This window comes from Lepisma saccharinum, chromosome 1 (genome assembly GCF_977018435.1).
Source record: "Lepisma saccharinum chromosome 1, izLepSacc3.1, whole genome shotgun sequence".
Classification (NCBI taxonomy): Eukaryota; Metazoa; Arthropoda; class Insecta; order Zygentoma; family Lepismatidae; genus Lepisma; species Lepisma saccharinum.
Window position 1 is genome coordinate 176,560,289 of NC_139229.1, and position 19,634 is coordinate 176,579,922.

The 19,634-nt window shown below is 37.2% G+C and overlaps 1 long non-coding RNA gene across 1 annotated transcript in view; it reads right to left on the reverse strand.

Annotated features, from left to right (window-relative positions):
- The window catches only part of LOC145987310 (uncharacterized), a 157,481-nt gene extending 139,680 nt beyond the window's left edge, over nucleotides 1–17,801 (reverse strand). Inside the window, exons 1-2 of the long non-coding RNA XR_014441650.1 lie at nucleotides 17,745–17,801; nucleotides 796–900 (exon numbers count right to left, since the gene is read on the reverse strand). This is a non-coding gene — a long non-coding RNA (uncharacterized LOC145987310). The remainder of the gene's footprint in view (nucleotides 1–795; nucleotides 901–17,744) is intronic.
- Nucleotides 17,802–19,634: the final 1,833 nt, after the last annotated feature.

Sequence of the window (19,634 nt, forward strand, 5' to 3'; positions counted from 1 at the left end):
ATTTGGATCCTCCTAGGATCGGCAGCATTTTTTAAATGATTTTCGACAATCTCTGAACACTCTCCGTCCCCAAATCTATCAACACCCGTCCCGGATAAAATTCTACGAGAAAATCGAATTTTTAACAATATTTTGGAGAAGGTTTGTATTATATAAAAAAAATTAGCGAGCACACACTTCTCCACACACAAAAAAAACATCCTGCATAAAGGATTATGGAGTTTTTACACCTCCATACACTGTCATTCCGTGTTCTAAGCTGTTTTAGTTATGGTTGACGAGTTGCGGGTAGAGGGTGATTACTTGTGAAGACTTTTAGGTTTCCAGGAGAAAAAAACTAAATTCGGAGTAGATTAAAAAAAGATTTTTTTGCGAAAATAACTTAAATATCTGACATGGAAGTACCTTATCAGAAAAGTCATTTCCAGTGTACAGTCATGGTAAATAATACTTCCCCAATTGAGAGGCAGTTGTCCCCCACTTGTTGTCACTGCACTATAGCATCTTAATACTAAGCCTTGTCTACCAAGAGAAAGTAAACTGTCCTCCCCTCCACCACCAGTTTTGGCACTCAATCTCCGCTACTGATCAGATCCTATGTCTATTTCCTTATTGTGCTTTATTTTTTTAAAAAAAATTAAACTTCGTTCGATTAAATACGAATACCTTATCTTCTGTAGGTATTAGGTATTAGCTACGTACAGTTTCTATCAAAAATGTGGCCTATGTTTTAAGAATAGAAATACACATTCACCGCAACTGAATATACTACTAGAGATACAAAATCAAACTTACCTGATCTAGTGTGAGCTTGCTAGAACATGTTGATAGCTTGGCATAGATCGTGGAAGCCAGCGATGCTCGCTGCAATTCCTGTACGATGGTCCTATTTGTTTTCATCTGGAAGAAAGTAGTAGTACAGAGTCATTAAATGTTTATATTCCAAGAGAATAAATACTGTTGCAAACAGCACAATCAAGTCAAGATAACAAATAAAAGAATAAAAGATTTCAACGATGTAAGTAGCATCTTTGTTCTTAATTGTCTTGTATGATTCGAGTAGAAGATTTCCTTACATAAAAATCACGTAGGTAGATCATGAGCCACGACGTGCGACAACTATAAACAATTTGGAACTGCGTTTACTGTGCAACGGTGGTATGTCCCACTAACCAGAATATTAGTATATTCTCAGTTATTGATCGCAGTTTTTTTAAAAAGAATTAAATAATAACTTTGAACTTTCCAAAGTTTCGTATGGATCAAATATTTCAATCGAAATAGTTTACCTATTGTAACTTCACACCACAACGATTTTATATTGAGACGTTTTATACGGGACTTTTTTTTATCTCTAACAATGAGTCCTCCGAAGGCTTACACAGAACTCTTCTAACTATTGTGTTATAGTGTTTCACCCATTGAAACCTACAATAGCATAGATAAACAGTAAGACCTCGTTAATCGGGACCCCGATAAGCCGGACTTCGCTTAACACGGACAGGCAAAAAAAAAAAAAAAAAAAAGCAGAATGCAAGGTTTGAAATGTGGTTAGAAGTCAACAAGAGAACTTCCCAAAGAAAAGGCAGTCAACCACTGATGAAATTCTGTTTCCCTCAGACTTTGTACTGTACTGTATAGTGTATTTAGGCCTATGCCCTTTAAATACACCATAATAAACGTGTTTTGTTGCTATAAACGGAGTTTTAGTGCACATTCTACTGTTCTTTTAGGCTATTTCAGTTAATCCGGACTTTCGTTAAACCGGTCAACTTATCCCCCCCCCATTAGTCCGGATTAACGAGGTTTTATTGTATAGTAACTTTCCAAATAGATCGGCAATTTCTTTGTATTATCGGTTGAGGTAACAAGGTACAAGAAAGTACCGATGAAAAAGTTACTTGACAATTACCTACCTTCACAAGGTTCTATTAATACAAATTATACTGGAAATATTCTGAGGAGAATGTTCGTGATTGCGTAGCAACTGTTAGCATATGCTATTAGTAACCAAGCCAAGTATTTTCAGACATGGAAAAACTCATGAATGATCAGAAGTTTTCAGAATTGAATGATTGAGTCATTCAAAAAAGAAACCAAGACTCTGGTTTGAAATGAGTGATAATTATTATGGAAGCAGATGATTTCAGATCACAGAATTCAAATTCAGATTGCAGCTCATTTGAAGATGATGATGATGTTCTCGTTTGAAAAGCATTATCCTAAACATGAGGATCCGAAAAGGAAAAAATATGTGGATTGTTAACCCTTTGTTGAACCCGCATAAACAGTCCTTTCCAATGAAGAAACCCTTTAACTTATTGAATTATCATCGGATAAGGACTGGAAAGTACTTTTAATACTATGAGTAATTCGAAATTATGGACAAGAATGAAAACTGAATATTCAAATTTACATGTAATTTCTTGTTTTCCTACCACATATCTTTGTGAAACTGCATTTTCTGCATTTACTGTGACTAACCAAACAGAGGAACCGCATGGCTGTCTTCGTTTGGCTATCATTTACTTCTATTTATGCCAGAATTATAGCTAACGAACAGAAAGCAGCAAAAAATATCTCACTACCATAACATATCTTCAAAATCTCAGTTGTAATAAAAGAAACTAAGTTTAATTTTTGAATAACTTATAATTGTTGTGTTAAAGTGATGCATATTAAAATTCGAAACTGATGGATCTGGTGTTCATTGATTAAATTACATACTTTGCACACATAAGTGTTTGACGTGTGTCTGTGACAATAATAAGTGCTGCGTTATTATATTCAAAGTATTAATTAGTATTGGGACTAGTGTTTATTGACTAATTTACATACATTTCCTACATAAATATTTGCCTTATGTATCTGATAAAAATATATTTTGCCAACAAGTTGATATTCTCTTGCTGCTTCCCCTACTTAGCTTACTTCTATGAGTGGATCACGATGCAAAGATATATTTTCTCAGTACTGTGCTTCTTAAAAGAAAAAGAAAAAGAAAATCAAGGCAATCGATTTTACACTGAACAAATTTTACATTTTTGATCAGAAATAAGGGGTGTAAGTGATGAGATGACTCTTTCAGAAGACATGCAAATGCCTACCTCACTTTGACGTAGTACACCCTGGACTGTGTTTTTGAAGACTAGCGAGGCTCTGGCGCCTCTGCGTCTGGATAATCCTCTGTAGGGTTCATGTTGTGTCGTCCCTATATGTTTGTGATTGTCCGTTCATCCACCTCATTTGATCACCATTCATCCCCATCCTCGAGATTAGCCAAAAGTGGCAGAAAAACGAAGTAAAATGAACTAAATCAATCAATCGGTCGATAACTAATTTAAATGTAATTTCACATTTGTCATGATATAAAATATATACATTTAATTAGTAATACTTATAATAATTTTAGTATGAATAAAAAACATGGAAAGGTATTTACGAAAAACTTATTTGGACCTGGCCCCCGTAATATAAAAAAAAAGAAATTCCGGACCGCGGTCTCACAAAGGTTCAGAACCACTGGCGTACACATTTCTTTTATAATTTGAGAAATTTTAAAATACATGTGTTTAAATTAAAAATAGAAGAGTATATATAATCTAAGGTATTGTAAGTGACTTTATGAAAATATTTTAACTGATTATATGGCTGCATTCTTTGATCACAATCAATTAAATGAGTTTGTTGGAAATTCTCCAGTACTTCGACAGAAATTCTAGAAATCTGGCCCCTTTCGTGTTCCACGTGTTTACGCTCACGGCACCAGCAATATATTGATATTTAGGGAGCGGAAGTTGATGACCTAAAAAATATAGGTATGTGACCTATAGAATGTCCTAAAAAATGGGAAAAATGACGTTAAAAAATTCAAAAAAAGACCATTAAATTTGTTAGTTTCAGGTTAAAAATTGAAATGAAAATGAAATTAAACAAAATGCAATCTTGCTTTTAAAAAAAGGGCACCAAATGATACCACATGCACATTCAATTAAAATATGCAACGAGGATTTCCAATGGAAACAACCGAGTAATTTTAAGACAATTAAATGAAAATGTCTCCCGAGCTACTGCTTTCAAATGTTTTCCCCTTCTAATGTGTTGCTGTGAAATGTTTCTCGGCACTCACCTTCACCTCACAAAGCTTACAAAATAAGACACTGTCGTCTGTGCTGAACACGGCATCCCCATATTCACTTACGAGTTGGCGCAAGAAACACGACCGACTAGGTTTTACTTTAGGCATGTTCTGTACGCGACACACGACTTACAACTGAAATGGGTGTTTTGGTCAGGGGTGCCCCCCTCCCCCCAAGGCTAATGGCGCAATACCCCGCAAAATCATGTCATGCGTCCCCCCAAATTATATTATTCGCGCACTGAAACCATATAGTTATCCCCACAAAGTAAAGCTCAGGGCGATAATATAATACGGTTCCTCTTTCAAAGACCTCACGCCCCCCTCCCCGTTTTCTTGGGGTAAATATAATTATTTTAGTAACCCACAGCAAAAATTAGGTGGATTTTATCTTCAGTGCAAATTTAACTTGTTACAGTAAATTTTTTCTGTGACGTGAAGTTAAAAATGCGGATTCGATATATTTTTGTTCCAAATGATGCACCTGCTTTAAATTAAGCAGTATACAAACACTAAGCATTAAGTAATGTTATTAATGAATATCGAGAATATAGTTTATGGCTTGTAATGCACCTATAGTATAAAACTTCACATTCATCTTAGCATAGCGCCAAAGAAACATGCATTCTTGCAACAAATTATTGCGAGCGAAGCGAGCAAGAAAATTTTTATATCCATCTCTTTGGAGGCTTTCAAGAATATTAATTTAATGGGATGTCAATACTTTCTTAGGATCCCGAGATAATTAATTAGTCTTTTCGAGCTTCTCTTTTGGCATGTTTGGGGTCTAAACGTCGCTAAATACAGTCTTCAAAATTTAATGTTCGAACTCTCTCTTCACTACAGAAATTCCTTGACAACCTAAGATTTAACACTTTATCAAAAGCTTCCTATCTCCTCCATTAAATTTGATACTCAATCCTATCACCATAATTTCCAAGTCAATTTTAGACTTACTGTTGATATTGAAGAGTGGATATTGCCTCCTCCAAAAAAAATAATTCTCAGTCTCCACACAAGAATTTCCGCAACAGTCTAAGACAATAGTAATACCCAAGAATTGGATGCTCAATCCCCCTTTAACTAAAATAGCCGCCATAATCTAAGACCTAGAGTTGGATACTGTCCCCCTCCCAACGTTTAATTCAGAATCCCCCCCAGAACCACATGTAAATAAGGCCTAATATTTTGGAGGTGGATATTTCTCCCACCACCTCCCTTCGATAACACCCTTAAACACTTTCTTTTCTTCATCTAATTGATTAAATATGGTGCATTTAAGGTGTAAAAGTTTTACATATATTTTGGAAAAATATAAATGTAGATTTTTATATTACTTAAAGGGAAAAAATCCCCCCCAAAAATTTCGATGGCGCAACCTGCGCCATAACCACCTCCGTGGACACCCCTGGTGGTGGTGATTAACGGACACCTGGTTGTTTTCCCCGACACAACAAAGACTGTCACCAGTTCAGCATTTCTTTTGCTCATAAATTGCAATCCTGCGAGATATATATAGGCCTATGTTCACCTTGGTGAAAAGACTCAAGAATATAACCAAAATGAAAGAAGTGACAAAATATGACGAAACAATACACCAAATATTGCGAAAAATGACGGGAAAATGCCGAAAATCGGGGACAATTACCTAAAACCTGAAAATTGGCAAACAATGCAAAAAAATGCACTTTTAAATTACATTTTTGGGGTTCTAGACGAGGTGTATGTAATATTGTGTATTGTGTATATTTCGTGTCCTAGATGTTTAGAAAAAAGATGACATTTCATCAACTTCCGAGTGATATTATATCAGTCCAAATATGATACGTCTGACGTCCAAGTTCAGTTTTGAGTCTATAATATTTTTATGAAAATTAAAATTAAAATCCTGATTTTTTTCTGCAGACATTAGAGACTAAGACGCAACTACAAGTTTTAAACCCTTCCCTCCCCCCCAAAACGGTTTATATTACCATAGATCTACCTACTTCCGTACAAATCTAAAACATGTTATAATAGCGTGACATCTATCGGATGGTGAATCAACCATGTTCGGTACACTGGAATGGCCTGACATCTACTGGCGTGAATTGAGATTACTACGAGAAGACACCGGGTTTCAGCTGTCGGAAACAAGCATTCTGATGTAATTGCGGGTAATAATGATTTTCATAAAGGTAAAAAGTGTGCGAGTGGTTCTGAGTTCTGACCTCCATACCTTCTTTCGGTGCACCTACTCACTATGTAATAGGTTTAGCGCAGCGTGTGTGTGCGAGTGTGAGTGAGAGAGCCTTGGAAACAAGGGGTTCTGGGTTCGATTCACAACGAAGGCACATTGCACAGTGGCTCGGATTCCACTTTAAACTGTAGGTCCAGTCTCGATTAGCCCATCTGTTCATAAAGTGGACTTAACAATTCAAACAAACAAACATTGCACAGTAGTTCGTAATTTTTGTATTTTTCGTTATTTCCCATCGCTTTTCCGTTACTTTTGGCTAATCGCGACGACAAGGATGAGTGACGACTGGATGAAATTGATTACTGGAAACTCACAAAGGACAGTCATGCCCAGGCCGGGACTGGAACCCGGAAAATTAGGTTAAATCGCTCGACCACCACCAAGCCGGCCGGCTACGCACGGTGGTTCGCTTGCTTGAGTTTATTTCCAAGTCCACTTTATACACAGGAAGGCTAATAGGGACGACCTACAGTTTAAAGTGGGATCCGAACCATTATGTGCCTTCACCGGCTATCAAACCCGGGACCCCTTTAATACGTTACCACCACGTCACCTGGGGGCCCACACAGTAGTTCGTATCCCAAGCATATTAGCTACGAGCGACTATCTATAATACATTCTCACTCTGTATAGTACTAGCATTTTTACAATGAGGTACGCACAACAATGTGTTCAAGAATAACAATAATGCTAGATTAGATCTACATAACATTGATTCTATGGTAGTTGTGAAGTTGTCAAGTCTACAGCTGGACTAACGCCTGTAGTATTCGTTCCTTCATCGTAAAGGAATCTGCTTTTCTTATCACGGTTTTTGCAAACCATATAAAGGTAAGATTCACAGTAATAATAGGAGTGGAAAATAATATTAGTGTTAAGAATAATAGAAACAATGCATTCTATGATGTGTATTTGCTTGGTGCTGCCAACTGGTGGCTGAGCGTAGAACTTATCGATGTTGGTGAGTAGTATGTGTGGTACATCACGGAGTATTCTGTGTTAGCAGTCTCGACTGTATGGACGTTGATTTTTCCTCGTTCGTTCTTTTTCTGTTTGTAATATTCTTGTACGCTAAACACAATATATGCTAGTGCTTGAAATTAATACTTTGACTATTTCTTCAAATAACTTTAACAATTAGTAATATGCGGACAGTTAATAATATCTTATAAACTTAAATATGTCTTATATTTCTAAAGAAAGCGCCACGTTTTATTTCAAACAACCTAAAAAGTAGCTATGAAAGAAATTATTTGGCAATGTAGAAATTTCGCAATCAGAGATTTTTGTTTATAATAAACAACACTTACAATAATATATAACTGAGGCATTCCATGTGAAAGTGCTCATGGACCTCACATCCAAAAATTAAAGGCAGTAACTATATCTCTTGAAAGCAAGCAATATAAAATTTCCATTTGCATAAAAAATCGAGTATTATGCATAATTAAGTTAGAATATATTTCACATATTGTTCGTTTATTATAACTTTTTTATTAACTTTTGTTTTCTATTGTGTCCTACCCGTGACACCAAAAAACAATTAATTTCTCCTTTAACTGTTACATTTTCCCCTCAACTCCACTAGAATATTAAAACGTCATTTACCTTTATGGACCGTAGTGCGCGCGGAGCCGTCATTTTGTTTATTTGTGTGCCAGATGGATGGAATCTTCTTAATTTTGCCACCAGAGGGCAATAGCATCGGTTACGCAATGACGTAACAAGGAAACCTTGGTGCGAACTCGCAGACCTTCAGGCAGCGCATTTTGGATTCTGGCCCAGGGAGAGGAAGTATCTTTTCCTCTAGACAGACACCTTAAGAAGGTGTCCGAGAAACCACGACATGGGAGGAGAAGGATAAGTACTTTTAAGTTTCGAATTGGCACTCGCACACCCAAATTATATTTTGTTCATCTTTCTCGTCCGTTAAACTACGTGGAGAATTCACTTGACTGTAAAGGAATAGATTTAGTTCATCATTATTAATTATTTAGTTCAATTAATAACCATCCAACTGGCACAAGTGATACGACATGAAAATGTTTAGTTCAGCGAGTTTAACACCGACAATCTTTCTTTATGTAGACTAATGGTGCTTGCACATTATGTGAAAATGAATAAACTCGCATATTTTGGAAAAGGTGTTGTATCTGTACTTTCTATTAACATAACTGCCCCATAGCAAATAAGTAGACCTATAAGGCGGAAATTTCCACTGCGCGCTTTCTAAAGGTTTGTATGCATTAAACAAGCCTGTTTAACGTGCATACAGATGCAGAGCATGGTTCTCTGTCGAATTGTATGGGGCAGTTAAAACTTCTGTAAAATGGCGCACTACCAGTTAAACCCATTTGTAACTGTAGATGAAACGGGGGTACTAGATACTCCACAAGGAATTCATTTCGCCGGAATGTCTTCAACTAGAAGATCTGCGTTACATAATGAACTAAATCCTTTATCTGCAATGGAGTTCACGTGTGTAAACCGTGGTAACTCGAGTGTGGGAGATTTGATTAACTTTCAACCCATTCCTCGTCAAGAAAATGTCACGTCTGTTTTGAATACAGGGACCATATTCAAGGGACCAGAACTATCTAAAATATCAGCGCAGGCAGCATCTAGCTCTATGCAGAATCTCTTACAGAAAATTCCTCGCTTGATTAATTATGATGCTATATCTATATTTGGTTTCTTGCTGGAAATTCAGAAAATTCTAGAACTTAAAATTTTCCCTACACACGATGTTCTTGTGTCATTACTAGACAAAGTACACGAACGTTTAGTGCCTAAGTGGTTGCAACATCTTCGAGAAGGTGTGCAATGGCAACATTTAGTAACTGATATATTAGACGTTTTTGTGACCTCATTGGGCAGGGACGAGATTATCCAGAAATATGTGCTATGCAAGCAGTCAGTGAAGGAATCCCCACTCCAATTTTTCTTAGATAGAAAGCGGTGTGCATTGTTACTACAAGTGAATTGGACAAAATCTCAGTTCATCGCACTTGTGATCGACAGGCTACTCCCAAATGTATCGGGAAGATTATTGTTTCTAGAAATTCCGGAAACTTATGCTCAATTCGAGATAATACTCGAAAAACTACAAAAGCACCTCACGGTAAAAAGTGACTTTTACCGAAGTTCCCAACAAAAAGGAAAAGACGAAGAAAGGAATGTAACTTATTTTAAGGTAAATATCCCCAAATTCTGTCATAAGTGTGGTACAAGACATACAGCCTCACAAAAGTGTAATTACGGTTCGCGTAATACTAACTTGCTACAAAATTTGCGTGTTCAAGAAACGCCAGAAAAAAGTGAAAAAGCCACTGCAGTTTTTGTAGATAGTACATTAAACAAAGTGATAAATGTTAAAGCATGTCTTGATACCGGAAGCACAGAAAACTTAATTAGTAATAAAACATTTAATTTGTTACGTTCAAAGTGTCCAGTTAATGTTCAAGATTGTTATTTAAAAATAACACAAGGAGAACAGAACGTCATCCTTAAAAAGGCAGTGCAATTCACTGTACAGCTTGAAACATTGACTTGGCCTATATGGGCATATTTATATGAAAACCTTCCAGTGGACATAGTGCTTGGTGTAAACTTTATGAAAAACAATAAGCTTCTTCTTGACTTTCAACAAAAGTGCGTTACGGTTCCGTACGCGAAAGTGAAAATACCGATAAAATGGCATTTGAACAGTTTGTTTACAGACTTTAATTCGTTACAGACAAGTTATCCACAGCAATATTCCAGGCAGCAGGAAGTCCCGTGTACTACGCCTCCAAGGTCAACTCCCACGGAGCAACAATACGGAACAGGTGGTGGAAGAAGAAGAAGACAGCCAAACATGCACCGGGGAAACTTTCGCTTTCAGCGAGCTACAACACCTGGGCAGGCAAATTTCAACTTCGGGACTGAGTTAGGAGAACGATGTGACGTAGACAGCACCAAACTCCAAACAAATCAGGATGAGGACTACTGGAAAGAACAACTTGGAATATATCCTGGAGATTCCAATTGTGAAATGGAAGAAGGAAGACCGTAGCCATAAAGCCTTACTCCAAAATCGACAGACATGGAAAAGTCGACACCTACCATCTATTATACCATCTGTCTGCGATCAACAATAAGGGCTGGCAAGAAACTATTTACACTTCCAATGTTATCCTTCCATTATTAAGTTTTCATTAATGTTTGTATATTTTTTTGTTTGAGGGTCTCGCCCGCACTGAGTCCATGTTTTTGATTTCACATGGGGGGAGGGGGAAGTGTATGGACCGTAGTGCGCGCGGAGCCGTCATTTTGTTTATTTGTGTGCCAGATGGATGGAATCTTCTTAATTTTGCCACCAGAGGGCAATAGCATCGGTTACGCAATGACGTAACAAGGAAACCTTGGTGCGAACTCGCAGACCTTCAGGCAGCGCATTTTGGATTCTGGCCCAGGGAGAGGAAGTATCTTTTCCTCTAGACAGACACCTTAAGAAGGTGTCCGAGAAACCACGACATGGGAGGAGAAGGATAAGTACTTTTAAGTTTCGAATTGGCACTCGCACACCCAAATTATATTTTGTTCATCTTTCTCGTCCGTTAAACTACGTGGAGAATTCACTTGACTGTAAAGGAATAGATTTAGTTCATCATTATTAATTATTTAGTTCAATTAATAACCATCCAACTGGCACAAGTGATACGACATGAAAATGTTTAGTTCAGCGAGTTTAACACCGACAATCTTTCTTTATGTAGACTAATGGTGCTTGCACATTATGTGAAAATGAATAAACTCGCATATTTTGGAAAAGGTGTTGTATCTGTACTTTCTATTAACATAACTGCCCCATAGCAAATAAGTAGACCTAAAAGGTAAAGTGCTCCCCTGTGCATAGCAGCACGCCATGAAGGCGTATAGGGGGTGTGGGGGTAACGCCCCACACTTTCTTGATCCGGTCGTGAGTGGGGGTGATGTGATCAGCATCACGCCCCTGACCGCCTTTACCCCCCAGGGTTTCCCCCAGGTACCCATGTTATTCGACGCTGGGTGGGCGCCGGGGCCGCTTCCAACCTTAGAAAAGTTCCCGGATTTGAACCGGCCATAAGGCGGAAATTTCCACTGCGCGCTTTCTAAAGGTTTGTATGCATTAAACAAGCCTGTTTAACGTGCATACCTTATACCTTTGTCTTAAATAATTTATATTTCATCATTTGAAAATTCGCAGAAATTAAAATAAATTTCTTGATAAGTAAAGAGACAGTGTTTTATCTGTTGCCCCCGTGACACAAAATTGTTCAATTATAGCTATAAAACTGGGAAATTATTCTAAGAATTGTTATGTTTAATCAATGTTCATACAGGGTGGCCAAGGCAAACTTTCCAAAAAATTCAAGGTCATGTGTAGATGTTTTCTCTCCTCTCCTCACCCCCTATACAAATATATTAACAATATAAAGGGTCCATGTGATTTCAATATATCTAAAAAGTCTAACTAAATTGAATTAAACGTTATATATTTAAAATATTTAATTTAAGGTGCGGAGTTTAAATTTGTCATTTCGCATACTCAGACTCGAAATACATCTGCAAACACAAGTCACAAATGTTACGAGATATACCATACTAATCTACGACAAACTGTTAATTCAATTGTATAAGGATTTCAAACTCAAATTTAACTAATCAACTTCAAGATATCTTATCATGCAATATTGTTTCGTCTGTCAGATAGATTGTTCTGGAAAGGATACCAACAAAGTAATCGGATTGAGAGAATTCTGGCTTACTTTGAACGCAGATTTCTTATCCTTCCTCGATAAAAAATAAAAGCTAAACAGTGAAAAACTTGCCTCAGGACATTTATAATTATGTATATATTCAATGGGATTTGGATTAATAAAAGTTGCATATTTTTCACGTCTACGGAGAAAAATTCACGCAGAATTCCCGGAATTCCCTGTCATAATTCATTGCACAGAAATTGTAAGAAAAATGTTGCTTAACTCTCAGTAGAATAGTTACTTTAATATAAAAAGAACGTAGTCAGCGTGTCGCACCCGTGACGATGGAATGTCCTCATTACAAATGTCTTCCCTAGAAACTCACTTTATGACAAACTACAAGGTGACGACTCTCTCGTTAGGGAATCCAAACATTCCAGAAAAACTTTCTTTTTTTCCTTTTCTTTTCTTGTATGGCTTTTTATGAAAATTCACCTGTACTGTCCCACCGCGGGACAAAACTAGCTCGAAATGACGAATCTACAGGCATGGATGTCCGGAAGGAAGAGGGAAAAACGTCAATCTAAAATCACATATTTCACATATATAAATTCATTTCAGTCACAGTGATTTATGATAATTATTATCAAGGCTTAGCAGGAAAATGATAACTTTAATCTGAAGGAGTCTTTTTTGAGGGAACAACACTATTATAGGCGCAAAAATGCCTCCCAACCTTTCGAAAATAATACCTTGCTTGCCCCACAAGCATCTATTTCATTTACACATATCGCTGTGTATTAGTGAGATAGACTAATTTACATTTTAACATGAAGTTGATGGCAATGTTCACTTAATTATAAATTTCACTGCGTCTTTCACTTCATGATCCATATTTGGGGGGGGGGGGTCCAGTACCACAGACAAATGACTGTATACGTGGAACACTCAACGGCAAAAGAAATGGTGGGCAAATTGTCCATACCCATTTTCCATGTTTTCCACAATGTGATGAGTGATCATCAATTGAAATATAAACGTCAATAAGCAGAGAACAATATCTGCCTCACATTAACAGAATCCATTCTCTAAAACAAGTAGAATGAAAATAGCAATGGACGTCATGAGAGAAGAGCTCTCAACTCAGAACGCTATCTAGCGTCGCTCATGCGAACTATTAGCCGCTCGAGCGAAATCTTCTCGCTACAGCGCTCTAATTGCTACATTTCACTGTGTATCCAGTTCTTGTCAACCAAGATATTATAATAAAGATTGTAATCCATGTGTTTTCAAATTTAAGAAGTAGTTCAATAATGAATTACAAGCCCGGGTTCGATACCCGCTGGAGGCACAACTGGTTCGGATCCCACTTTAAACTGTAGGTCCATTCCCGATTAGCTTTACTGTGCATAAAGTGGACTTAAAGCACCAAATCAACCAATCAATCAACCAACAAGAAAACGTCATTCATAATATAGATTAAATATGTCAATGACCGTTATTAATAATTCTAACAGTTTATCTAATGGTTCATTCTTCTTAGCGTAATTTCAAATAAATAAGCACTATTTAACAATTCGGTTCAAAGGTCCCTGTAGCGATCGCCGACTCCTTCTGCTGACACTAAAGTACGTGAATTAAACTGAACTTATTTACGTTTATTATGTTAACTGGCTCTCACTCCATTAAATATTGGCACCTTTTGGCCAAGATTTTAATTGAATGACTGATATCATCAGCTAAACAAATTTAAAACTTGCTTAAAAAAAATAAAATACATAATTTGGAACAAGATCCAAATTCACGTCACACCTCATTCACTTGTCATCACGGTACAAAGCGAATTTTTGTTTGGAACAGAAACCGAACGAAATTTCTATGGAGTTCGATCGGGAGCAGTGGTCGCAGGTCCTAACGAGACATTTTGCACATTCGTCCCTAGAACGACATCTAGCGTGAAGTCTAGAGCTGCCTTGACCCAACGTTCTTGAGCGTAAGGTACCGAGGAGAAATGGTAAGCAGGGAATACATTAGATTTTAAGTAGCAAACTTTTCTTCTCGTCATGGTAATCAGTGTTGCTAAGTTCATATTGATAATAATCAGAATACTTTGTACGGTGTAATGTAAACTGGGATATAAAAAAGATTTCAAGCGCTTTAGCAATATCAATGATAACGAGACTGTTGTTCACAAATCCAGATAGGAACGAGACACTTTTAGACGGTCTTGTTTAGTTCGAGATTTTAGTGAATTAGAAAGCAAATTATCTGAAACGATCGGCTAATATGAATAAAACTGCCAAGTATCTTTAAGTTTCGTCACTACGCTTTGCTAGAAAACTTAGAACTTGCCTATCGTCATGATGGAGTGATTGTTGCAAGGCCAGGGATATCCGTTCGTATCATAGCAACGGATGCCTCATCGACTGTTCGTCTCCATCGTCCGCATTAACCAGGAAGAGGTTAAACAGGGACCTAAAATAAGCAAGAACCAGCATTGTAAGGTCAGGATTTACATCTAGTCAAAATATGCGAAATATGTAGAAAAGAATAACTTAAATATGCAAAAACATCTAATGTAATAATACATGTATTATTATCTCAATAGGGTTACAATTATGATATGCAACATTTAATTTAGAACAATATTAATACAAATAATGGCTTGATGCGCTATATAGTGAAAAATAGAACGACACAAAAGCTTCAAGTAAGGAAAATGAGATGACTTTACATGAGTATGAAGAATATTCTATAGTAGCATGTAAAATGACAAAATGTCAGCCATTTCCTTCAAGCCTGTGGCTCAGTCGGTAACGTGTCTGACTACCATGCTAAAGGTCCCGGGTTCGATCCCCGGACGGTTCAAATCCGGGAACTTTTCTAACGTTGGAAGCGGCCCCGGCGCCCACCCAGCGTCGAATAACATGGGTACCTGGGGGAAACCCTGGGGGGTAAAGGCGGTCAGGGGCGTGATGCTGATCACATCACCCCCACTCATGACCGGATCAAGAAAGTGTGGGGCGTTAGCCTCACACCCCCTATACGCCTTCATGGCGTGGTGCTAAGCACAGGGGAGCACTTTACCTTTTTTTTACCTGTGCTATTTTTTATTTCCTGATAGGAAAAATGTAATAATTTTTTATTAACTAATGTTTATTTAATTATGTGAAGTTATTTGAAATAATTATATTGTAATGTTCTAAATAACGTTTAAAGATCTACAAAAAAATAGTTTACCCGGGTTTTGAAACCGTACGTCGTGTCGTACTTAATTGGGTGCATACCAAGAAAAATACGTGTCCTAAAGATTACAACTTATCTCGCAAAAAGCAATCATAATGAGCGTTGGTACTGCGTCATAGTACAGGGTTTTCCAAAAGTCCTTCCCACATTTAAATTCACTATATCTTTGTAACGAACAGAGATATTACAGTGAAATAAAGTCTGTATTTCACAGCAGTCTTTAATGTTTTACCTGGCAACACTGTATATCTGTCGTCCTATCCGCCACACCTCCAACTGGGCACCATTCACATCGATGCATTCCTGTAATCTCGTCCTGAATCCGAAATGCCCGCCATGACTGCAGATATCGTTGCTTTGAGGTCATCCAGACCAGATCTCTTGGGTTTTCTGCGTATACTTCCGTCTTGACATATCCGCACAGCCAAAAGTGCCACAGAGCGAGGTCTGGCGCAGCGCAGCTTTGCCAGGTAAAACTTTAAAGACTGCTGTCCAGTACAAATTTTATTTCACTGATATATCTCTGTTCGTTACAAAGTTATAGTGAATTTATATGTGAGTAGGACTTTTGGAAAACCCTGTATATTTCAAGGCAATGGAAGCTAACAACTTTAATGTTCTCTCATTTAGTTATTGGTCCACCCCTGCTCCTAGGGTGACCAGATCCTTACCAGCAAAAAACAGTACACACACATACAATGACAAACGTTCTTCAAAAAAGGAAAGACATAAAGAACAAAAGTTTTAAAAATAATTATTCTTTTATTTGATGAATCCCCAAAGTATATGAGTGGCATAAAACAAAAATGAAAACTAAATGTATTTAAAATTTGACATATTAAACAAACTACAGTTGTGAGCAAAATTTTGTTGAGAACATGTCACTTACACTTTAAGTCTTTAAAACAATTCCAATAACTTCAAATTAACAAATATTTCATAATCAAATGTACCAATATTTAAATATCATCCTTAATGGTTCTGTACTTTTCCTTCGAGAGAATATCATGTAATAACTTTGTATTTTCCATAACCATATCATGGAATTCACTACAGGTACAATTGAAATTATATTTAGTTATTATTAGGTGTTTCAGAGTTTGTTTTCAATTGAGATTTCTCACCAGTCCACATGTTATTCATTAATGAGAAAACTCACTCAGTGGGTGCATTTGTGGCTGGAAGGCACAAACTGAACTCTACAATATCAAATACCTTTTAAAAGGAAATAAATTTTTCCTGAAAATATTTGAATATCTCAACCCATCTTAAATCTACTGTCATTTGAGCAGTGTTCCATGCTTTCAGTTTTTCAACAGTAGCATACGCTCTTACATTTGAAATTTCATCAAAGAGATAAGAATCATTAAGTTGCTTTCCTGACCATTTGTTGAAAAATTGTACGCTATTTTGCACCCTGTCCCATTCGATCATCGAATCCAGTTTTACCCAATCCAACACAGTCATTTCAGAAAAGGGAGAGGACCACTGCTTAATATATTCAATACAAGTTGAATAAAATGAACGCACATGTTCCTTACAACTTGACATACAAACAAACCCATTTTCCTCCAGACTTTTCAGTTTCAACTGCACTATACGAGGCAAAAAAAAGGCAGTTATATCTGTCAACTAATTTTTGTTTAAGTTCTGCAATCAATGCAGAACCTTCTATCATAGAAATATATTGACCCTCTAGAAAGTGAACAAAGTCATTAAAAAGTGCTGCATTAGAATGGATAAAATAAAGCCATATTTCAGATAGGGGGTCCTCAAAGAACATTTTAATGATTGTGGGACACTTGTCCTGTTATAGAAAGTATGATTTCAATGCTGGATAGAATTTAAGTATGCGCTCTATGGCTGGCAACAAAGAGAGCCACCTAGTTTTGCTATAAGAAAGAAGCTTTGAGAACTCTTATCTCCACGAAGTCACAAAATTCACGTAAAGCATGTTCACGTACTGTATATATGTAAAAATATGAGTATATTTTGTGCACCACACTTTCTATGCAAATCGGTAAACAGTCCATCGCAGTTTGTACACAATTATTAATTATTCACTATATGTGCAGAACAACCTACACCTACAATTGGTTTGTTTAAGCATTCCTGAACAATACTGTAAACATTTTTTTTAAACTTTCCTTGCTGCTCCTCCAAAGTTGCAGTTGGTGTTGTCAGCACATAATACAACCACTTTAGTTCCTATGTTGTATTCATTTAATGTCTTCAGGATATACGAAGACACAATATCGAACGTTTCACCACACTGATCTTGAAAATCCAGAACTTTAACTTGCACTCCGCTCAAAGGAAGGAAGTAGCGCACCAACAATGGAAACAATTTCGTAGCTTTATGGTTTGACGAATCTGTGTAAACTGTAATGTAATTTACCTGATCCAACTCCTTCTGAAGCTCTACAATTGCATAGGGGCTTATCACATTTGTCATGATCGCTTCACATTTTGTTCTTGCACAAGCATATTGTGGTTCGAAGCACTTCTTAACAAGTTTCGAACTACAGTCTGTGGAACGAAACGATTGATTATGTTGCACTGTATGAAATGCAAAACACGCTTCTGCTGCTGCCAATTTTTGTTCTTTAGGGCCAAAATTCTTGTTTCGAAAAAATGTAGAAAGAGTAGCACTAGATGCAGCAGCAGTGTCGGCAGATTTGTGTTTTGCCTTTTGCAGATGTCGTGTTATTTCAGACCTTCCACTGTTTGCAATCGACAACTCAGCTTAATATTTTTCACAGTGAACATCACTATCGCTTTTGCCTCTCTTAAGAAATGGATAAAGAGATTTCAGTTCTGAATTAAATGCACATTTCCTCCTAGGAGGCATCTTCACCCGACATTGTTGAAATACGAGACGTGCACTTCAGGAACGAGACTTCCACTCTACGCATCCCGCAACAACTGGACAGATCGGCGCCACCTGACCCTTTTGTTCCCAACTGTCTACAACCTGCTCTCTGCCGTGGTAACTACGCATTGTTCTAACCGGATGTTCATTCTCTCCAGCCCGACCACAACAGAAAAGTATGTACTGCATAAACTGTTGACATGGAAAAAACAAAAGAAAATATAAGTAGAAAATAAATCTTTGGACTTCGGAGACCGGAGTAGAAATCAGGACATTTCGTAGGACATATGTGAAAGAAAGGACATATCTTAATTTTATACATGGCTTCGCATTCTGCAGGACAGCCCATCAAAAAAAAGGACTGTACTGCGAAAATCAGTACGGATGGTCACCCTACCTGCTCCGCTATTTCCTGTAGTGTCTTTTGTGCCTGTGGCCACAGGGTGCTATGCTCACGCAGACTGTGAGAGAAGGGTTAAATCCTTCATTAACCCTGCATTAAATATCGAACGCTTTACGTTCAGATAGGCTAATCAGGGCTGGACCTACAGTTTTAAAGTCGAATCCGAACCATTATGTGCTTCCACGGGCATCAATCCCGGAACTCGTTGATTACCAGGCAAGTACGCAATTGGGGAGGCCCACGTAAAGTCAAATATAGACTAAAACAGGCGACAGGCCGTGCCGCGCTTGTCACAATCGACTGCCCAAGTTTCCGTAATATTAGGATTTCTTCAGTGTTCATGTAAGAAAATAATAGATTAAATTTGTGGTTCGCTTCAGAAACTTTCTCTGGCTGTGAGGAAATACATTTCTGTTTTTATTTTCTGATCAGCTGCAAACATGGGAGTGACCTGCTACATAATTTAAGAAAATTCTTATCATTGGGTTTGTGTGTGATTAGGAACTATTGGAGAGTGAGGTTCCAAAAATTCAACAGTTTCTTATTTAATACTTAGGTGCAAATATTGAATCCGCATTCCTGAATTTAACCCAATGATGATATTCCTCGGTTACAACACAAAATATAAGAAATTCTTCTCACTTTTTATTATTAGGCGCTTATCCAGAGTATGGAGATAAGGAGAACTAATCTATTAATACCAAACCTACAAAGAAAGGTTTTTATTATTTAATGATAATGTGCAATTATTGGATTGGCTCATCCACATTTCACACCCTCCAAAAAGTGACGAACATCGAACATGATTGAAAAATGGATTGTATTGGACGATTAACGAGTTTTTATTTAAGAACTGTTATTAGAATGACTTCAAGAGATTCAAGATATTAGCCACATTGAGCGAACGCATGAATTGAAAGAATACAAAGTTAAATTTGTTACTATTTGAGATCATTCTCTGTAATTACTCATGGCAGTAATCTTAACATTTGCTAAATATATATGTAATTGGT